General features: G+C 36.7%; 1 protein-coding gene across 2 annotated transcripts in view; it reads right to left on the bottom strand.

Moving 5' to 3' along the window:
* Positions 1–4961: 4961 nt before the first annotated feature.
* Positions 4962–8347, bottom strand: part of EPHA4 (EPH receptor A4) — a 159540-nt gene continuing 156154 nt past the window's right edge. For both annotated transcript variants that reach the window (XM_074191273.1, XM_074191274.1), the window contains exon 18: positions 4962–7717. The gene's annotated coding sequence lies outside the window, so the exon portion shown is untranslated. The remainder of the gene's footprint in view (positions 7718–8347) is intronic.

The raw sequence follows: 8347 nt of genomic DNA, 5'->3' as shown, positions 1-8347 counted from the left end.
TTCATCTGTAAAATGAGGATAATCATACCTTAATATATATTTTTACTACCTATTTCACAAAATAGTTATAAAACAGAGTACTTGAAACCTTGGTATATTGTGGAAATGCAAATCCTTATAAGAATTTTTTTCTGATTCAGTCCTGTCATTTAAAGGGTGTGGAAACTCCTTCACTAGGACAGACTGACAACTCATTTTCAACTTAACATCTTAGAAAATTACTTGGGATACAAAGAGATCCAATGACTTGCTGCAGGTCACCTAGTCCATATATGTCACAGGTGAAGACTTAAACCTAAGACTTTCAGACTTTCAGGCTGATGCGCTAATAACTAAATCATGCAGTCTTCTTATTGTAATATATACATATATATATATATATATACATATATATATATATATATATATATATATGAATATAGCTTGCATTGATTCTGAACTTCAGAGTGCATTTAAAACCAAACAAATATTTAGGACAATTTTTTTTCCCTTATAGAGAAAGATAAAACTTTTTTTTTTCCCATTTACTTGAAGAATGGGGAAAAAAATGGTTCTCACAACTACCAGCACAGAGTAAGTCACTTTTCTTCACATTGGGTAAGTTTTTGCCTCTTTTTGACCTCAATTTTTTTTTTAATTTTAAAAAATAGTACAAAGACCCGGCTTGTATTATTAGGGTAAAACAGATTATTACCAAAAAATTCATCAAAGTTTAGAGGCAAACCTCCACTTAAAACTCAGAGAAAGTTAATTTCAAAAATTAAAAGGGACTTGAGCTTGTTAGTCTAAGATCTAACTATTCAATTAGTTTTGTGACTCATTAAAATGATTTCACCAATTTCAAGGGGAAGGATCTTCTGGTTTCACTTCTAGTTTCACACCAATCATGAACACCTTATGTAATTGAGGTGAATCTGCTTTTCCTTTTTGCTCATGACTTTTTTTCACTTATTACTTTCCTAATATTCTCCCTCTTGTCATTATACCTAGATTGAGTCTTTCTTCTTTTCTTTTCCAAAAGGTATAATTTACTTTTCCTGTGAGAAAAACACAATGCAGTAAGATAAATAAATAAATCAAGACTAGGTCTAATATGAAGTCACTGTGACTTGTACAGTGTCTGGAATCAGAGGCCAGGAGTTCAAATCAAACTTCAGATTGTGTCATTCTCTGAAATATGAAAAAAACTCAGAGGATTTAGTTGAAAATGCCAGTTCTGGCACTCAATATTTTTGTGACCTTGGGCAAAATGCAAAATGAAGGGATTAAAAAAATAAAAGAACAAAAACAAGCAACTAAAGTACTCAATTTTAATGATCATGATAGCACCTAAAGAAAAGATGAGTAAATTTACCCTATTTCTCTTCTCCCCCTTCATTAAAGAGGACTATGATGGAACACTGTCAAACTCAATTTGAACATTGCCCTATATAGATGACTTTGATTAGTATGTTGAGCTATTTTACCTCCCTTCCCTTTCTTTTTTTTTCCTTTCTTCATTTATTTATACAGTCATTCATTTATTGAATTTTTGTTTATTTGTTGCTATTGCAAAAGATGGGTCATTGAATAGCAAAAGTAAGGAAGAGAGAGGGTTATAGGCAGAGTTAGAAATGATATCAAAGCTAAAGGTATTCATAAAAATATTTTAAGGGAAAAGGTTGGACAACATGACCTCTAAGGTCCCTTGCATCTCAATATCCATGATCCCATGACCTTCATTGTACCTTGTCTCTCATCATGTTTCTCATATTGCTGCTTTGTCTTTTGTTAGCCGATTGGCTCCTTGTCTCTGGGTCTATCTCCTGGCTCAGCTTGGGTAATTATTAGCTTCTACCTATAGCACCTGAACATCCTCAGGGGAAAAATGGTCCGTGAGAAGACCTGTCTGAGGTCTTTTTGCTTAGAGCATAGAAACAATAATTAGGAAAATCGTTACCCCCTCATCTATGAGATACAGTATCTAGGTATCTGTGAAGCAACAAGTTATTCTGTGCTTTTAGTGAAAAGCAGAGAAGGGGAATTCAACCATAAATTAATTCTTACTAAACACAGTGAGGTAGATCGTATGATATTTAATTTATGGCTGGGCCACCCATATTCTAACAAGATAATCGGCTCACATAATCCCTGTAGTATCAGTCTCACTAACTGGAAAACTATGTAGTGAAAATTAATGATTTGTTGCATGTTTCTCATATATAATACATATATATATATATATGTATATATATATATATATATACATATATGACATAACCAAGGGATCCACCAAGGTCCACTGATGAAACAGTTGAGCAAATTTGGTTGTGGAAGCTTGTGTGATTCTGTTTAGCAAACATCGATTGTCTTCTGTGTGAAGGCTAGGTGGTGCAGTGGCTAGAGTATTGGGCTTAGAATCAGCAAGACTCATCTTCCTTAGTTCAAGTCTCACCTCAGATACTTAGCCTGGGCAAGTCACAACTGTGCTAGGTCCTGAGGGGAAAGTAAAGATGAGTAAAAAGACAGAATCCTTCCCTCAAGGAGTCTTCCATTATTTAGTTATGGGAGATGGACCATGAGGAGGAGCAGAAAATTCAGAAACAATGAAGTATTCCTTCTAGTTAACACGATTCAGAAATCTTTCATGGTAGGGGTGCATTTCAATTGTATGTAGAATTTCAATGTTGAGAAGTTTCTAAGCCAGTTTCAAACCAATGGAATCAGCCCATATACAAGGGCTCTAACTTCATTTCTTATATTCAGCTTTGAGCAGTGATCTGCAGCTAAGGGAAGTCTTAGGATCATAGAGTTAGAGCTATGAGAGAGCTTGGAGGTTATCTGGCCCAAACTCCTTTTCTAAATGACAAAGTCCAGGCAAACCAAGGTTAAGTGACTTCTCAAGGTCACCCAACTAGCCAGCATCAGAAGTGAGATTTGACCCCCTAATTCCTCTGTTTTCATCTTATTGGATGGATAGCTGCTGAGGAGCTATAGCTACCTGAGGACAGCTATAGTTTGAAAATTGCAAGTTGAACAACATGAAAGGGTGAATATAATTTCGTTTGGTACCAGGGTCTTTCTGGAGTTTCCTTTGGGAGTGGAGTGAGTGGGCACAAAGGCACTGTTTATAAGACATGGGTTACTTCTTTTTGAGTGAGGAACTGATATCAAGCTTAGAAAAGATCAGGGACATATATTACAAAAGTAAAAAACCAAATTTTGTAAGTGTGAGAGCAAAAGAGACAATAAGAACAAAGGAAATGGCGTACAAGTTTGAGCCAAGGGTCACCCTCTCTCACAGTGATGACAGATCTATTGTATATTCCATATAATGTGAAAATCAAAGTATAGAGGCATCTCTTAGCCTCATCTCTATAAAATCTTCCGTGTTCTTTGAATCCAATCTTCAATGCATCTTATTGAATGAGATAATATATACAAAGCTTTAGATACATTCTAGTTATGTAATCCAGGCTAAGAGACTTAACAACTTTCTGCCTCACTTTTCCTATCTGTAAAATGGAGATAATAATAGAATCTACCTCCCAGAGTTGTTGTGAGGATCAAGTGAGATCAGAGAGACAGAGAGACCGAGAAACACAGACAGCCTCTGAATTTTGATAAGAAAATCAAGCTTCAAAGATTAAAGAAATGGACCTAAAGATGTTGATCTTTTTTGTCCTTCATTTTCAAAGATCATGATACCAGGAAGTGATGCCATGACAAGTACATGGATTGGATTTGAGTGAGTAGGGGCTGTGCAAAGTCACCAGCCTCACTTTATTCTCCAGAGCCAACTAGGTCGGTCCAGTGGCTAGATATGAATCAAAACAACTGAAGATGGTCCTGAATGCAAGGCAATCAGGGTTAAATGACTTTCCCAAGGTCACACAAGCTTGTGTCTGAGATCAGATTTGAACTCCCATTCTCCTGACTCCAAGGCCAGTGCTCTATTCACTGCATCACCTAGAGAACACTGTGCCACATTCAACCTTCATTACATGTGTGACCTTTGGAAAGCAGCTCAATATGGGCTTCAGATTCCTCATCTCTCTAAAATAAGGGGATTGAACTGGAACACTTTCTACACTCCTTTTAGGAATAGATCTGTAATCTCCAATAAAATCTAAGTTCCTTGAGGGCAGGAGCTCTACTTTTTTGAAGACATTTCAGAAAGGTAAAAAAAGGACATTTGGGAAGGGGTCATCAACTTTGTCTACCCAAATAAAGACCGCCCCCCCCCATTCACCATAAAAGCACCAAGAATCTAACCTTATTTAGAGCAATCATCTCATTTTACCAGGTGAGGACAACAGATATAACTTGCCCAAGGTCAAATGTAGTAAGTAGAAGGTTAAGGACTAGAATCCTGGTCTTTTGACTCCTTGACAACCTTGAAGCACTAATTTCTTCACACATTTACAAGACTGGCCTTGAATGGAACTCTTGTAGCAATCATTACCAACAGGAATAAGACCTGCCATACTATTTTATTTCTAATCTTTCAGGTTAAGATTTGATACTTAAAAAAGAACCACTTCTATCATATGCCTTCTGATATTCTCTCCCTGATCTGCATCATATTGAGGTCTTCAAATCAAATGATTAAGTACATGATATTGTGGTCTGGAAAAAACCTTGTTCCCTAAAATACTGTCCCATTTGGAGATGCCTAGCCATTCTAGGTGGTCAGATACACTAGAGGACAGCCCTTAGGCAAAGTCAAGGCATGATGGAGCCCATTAGGTGGCAAGAATTCTGAGATTAGGCAGTCTAATAAACTCTCAGGTCAGTGTGATATTTCCTTGTTTCCAAGGGTGGAGTTGAAGTGGATGTGAGTGTTTGTGCTATATTAAGTTGGGGCTACTTCAAGCTTTTGTACTTGAATCATGAAACAATGATAAATGGACACAATAGATTCCAGGGGGAAAAATTCACAGAAATATCTTGCTTAGTACAAAGACGCTGAAAAGAAGCAATTCTATTCCTGGTTGGTACAGCAACTACTTTATTATTTTCAAATGCAAACTTTTGCATTGAGTTTGCTATTTTACAATTTTACAAACTAGGTATAAAAGACCATAAATAAATGACATAAGTTATGTGTACCTAAAGTCCAAATAGGAAAAAAAAATGACAAATTAAAACAAAATAGAAAATCTATGTCTAACTCAGAGATCACTCAAATTTATGGACATTTATGAACCAAGCAATGGTCTGTTAAAAAATTTTTTTAGCATGAACTAAATTATAATATGCCTTATACATTCTAATTTTAACCACAGTCCTTGCATATTCCAATATACTTGCAGTGATACAAAAAAATAAATGCACTCTTTAGTTTGTGTCAATGTTTGTTCTTGGTAGGAGAATGTTAAATGAAAATATTGCTTTTAAAAGTCTCATTTCCTGGTGAGAACTTTTTTTGTCTTAAAACATATTCATGGATCTATGTGTATGCATTAATACACATCTCCATCATAAATTGAGTACAGCAAGAGATCTCAAAGTATATTTACCAGCAGTGTCAAGAGCATAATTTTCCCCTAGCCCACCTCCCTCCCCAATATAATGGAGTGATAAATTCCTTCAATAACAAGGGGTCAGCAGACAAATACTGGCATCATTTAATTTGGTCTGGGATGAGGAGAGATTCATTAAAGCTGCCTTGTTCACAATTTGTTGATAATTTGCTGAGCATACTCTATCTGAGTGACAGCACTCAGATCACAATTACTTACTTCAACTCAATTAAAAAGAAGACATTAAGTGCCTACTATGTGTACGTACATCACTGTGTAATTTCTAGAGGAGATACAAAGTGGAGCAAAAACAGGATCACTTGTCCTGGTCTCTGCTTCTAGCACAGTAGACCTCTTTGGCCAATTATCCAACCCCTCTCCTTTTGGGGATCAGGACATAAACACATTTGAGAGAGAGTCTGCTCAGAGCATCATATGATTTATGCTATTATTTTCCAAGTATCTACTATTTATAGGCACTTCCCTTTAAAAAAAAATTAAGGGTGTAAGGAGGGACAAAATACAGGAAATTAATTTTGACTCTCTAGTTCAGTTTCTCTAGTACAGTGCCCCACACCTTGTCTGAATACAATCAAGATTGGTTGATGGTGGGCGTGGGTTCAGCATTTTGCCTTTTGTTAGTGGTGTGGTTTTTATTTTTTTGTCCCAATACATGATGCTATAGCAAGCTTTGCAACCATCATGCATGGGAGTCGTTCTACTGAACCCACAGAATGGCAGTACGTCGGCTGGCGTTTGGTTTACGTTTCCTGTCCAAGAACGAGTAGCAGTTGTCAACACTCAATCTTCACATTCTAGACCTTGGATTCTAGATGCTGGTGCCATCATGAGGGCCATTGGAGTTTATGGAAGATTATTTCCCTTTACAAAAGTAACTTTCCATGAAAATTTGTAACTTGGAAGTGCTCGAAGCTACTTGGCGTGGACCCAAGAGTGTGCCCTCAAGCATCACTGGCATGTGGTTGTCTGTGATGTTGGGAGACAAGTTATTAATTACATGACACAACCTTCTTAGCATCTGACACTGATGTCAGAGTGCCGCTCTGACTCTATATAAGAATTGCATATATTTGTTCACATTTAACAAGTCCATTTATGCAGGAAAATAGGCTTTTGTTGTTTTACATTTCAGGTAACCAAATACAGATCCCATCCCCTTCCCTCTTTCAATAAGTATGACTTGAATCAGAATTAGCAACATTGATGGCCGCTTTATCATGTGAATGGACTTTTTAATTTTTCATCAATTGTTCCATAACTAAGGTGAAAGTGCCTCCATCTTAGGCTGCAGGATTATTGATTAAGGTTAGTGTGGCAGCTACAAAATACACTTAGAGATACAGGAAACTTAACACTTCTGTGTTTTCTTGCTAGTAGGAAAGACATAAGTCTACAGACCCACTATCTCATGAAATTCGTTAGCGTGGATGTGGTGGAAAGCCAGCACCCTACAAGAGGCTTTCCAAAACATCCATCGGCAGTTCCAAGCATGAGATAAAACATATACATACATATCTGTCCTCACACACTCACTCACATACTCATACACACTCTCTCTCAGCTCTATGTACACACATCAAAAGAGATAGTCAGCTCATTTTTTAGTCTAGAAAAAAAATATATTTATATCACTGCAATGGCACATCTCGTGTAAAATGTAACTTCGGCAATGCATATATACTAGGCAGCTCCCATGAACTGGCTTTGTTCGGCATGGCGGCACCTGACTTGGCGTCCATGTTAAGACCTGTAGCGCTGGATCACTTGCCATCATCCAGATGCAGCAGTGACATATAGGAAAGAGATATGGAAATATGTATAAATAAAATCATAACAAGGAGAAAAACAGGGACTCTGCAGGGCTAGCGCTTCAGTACAGTACATTCCTCAAAGTGACAACTGGAGAGAATAGATGCTGAGCCTAGGAGGTTTGGTGGTGGTGTTGGTCGTGTTGATGGTGTCTTCTTCCAATGTAAAAAAAGGAAATCTGAAAGTCACATGCTTTTGCTTTTTTAGGGACCAATGTTCTTTTGTCCAGTGTCTCTGCCCCATCCAAACTGGTGCGGCGGAAGCAGGAGGCCCGTGGAATTTGGAAGGATTGAAGTTCAAATTTGGCTTCTTGAATTTCTTTTCCCCATGGTCAATGTGATTAACAGGAAGGGCTATGAGGCCAAAAAGAAAATCCACTTTCCCTAAAAACAGAAGGAAGGAACATATTAGACAATAGTTTTGGCAAAGTTTAGAGGCAGACACATAACTAATCTCAAGCTTCCTCTATAAAAAGATTTGGACAGAAAATATGACATGGTTTCAGGAAGCAACCTCCAAAATGTGATGGGTAGAGGTCTTTCAAGTTCTAATCTTAGCTCAATCATGTAATTTTACTGAAACTTTCTACATTGGCTTTCTTTTCTGAAAAACTAGGAATAAAAAAATACTTATTTACTCCAGAATCCAACTAGATGATCTCTAGGGTCTTTTCCTACTTTCAAACCTTACATTTAATAACTTTTTGTGGAAATGTTAACCACTTAATTGCAGAACCTGACATAATCACATTAGATTTTCCCATTATAAATATCATGATGTCAGGGACTATATCTTACCTAAATACTATCTGCCTAAGCATTCAGCAAGGTATTTATATATATGGCAAGTGTTCAATAAATTTTTGTTGCACCAATGAATGAGTGAATGCTTCTAATACAGTACAAAATACCCAAGTATGGCATTAAGTTGAAATCACCAATCCCATGTGTGTATGTTAATATATACATATATGTGTATATAAAAATAAATCAATACACACATGTATAAATAGA

The sequence above is a fragment of the Macrotis lagotis genome, chromosome 6 (assembly GCF_037893015.1).
Source record: "Macrotis lagotis isolate mMagLag1 chromosome 6, bilby.v1.9.chrom.fasta, whole genome shotgun sequence".
Classification (NCBI taxonomy): Eukaryota; Metazoa; Chordata; class Mammalia; order Peramelemorphia; family Peramelidae; genus Macrotis; species Macrotis lagotis.
Note: the sequence above shows the minus strand (reverse complement) of the source record. Positions and strands in the feature narration are given on the sequence as shown.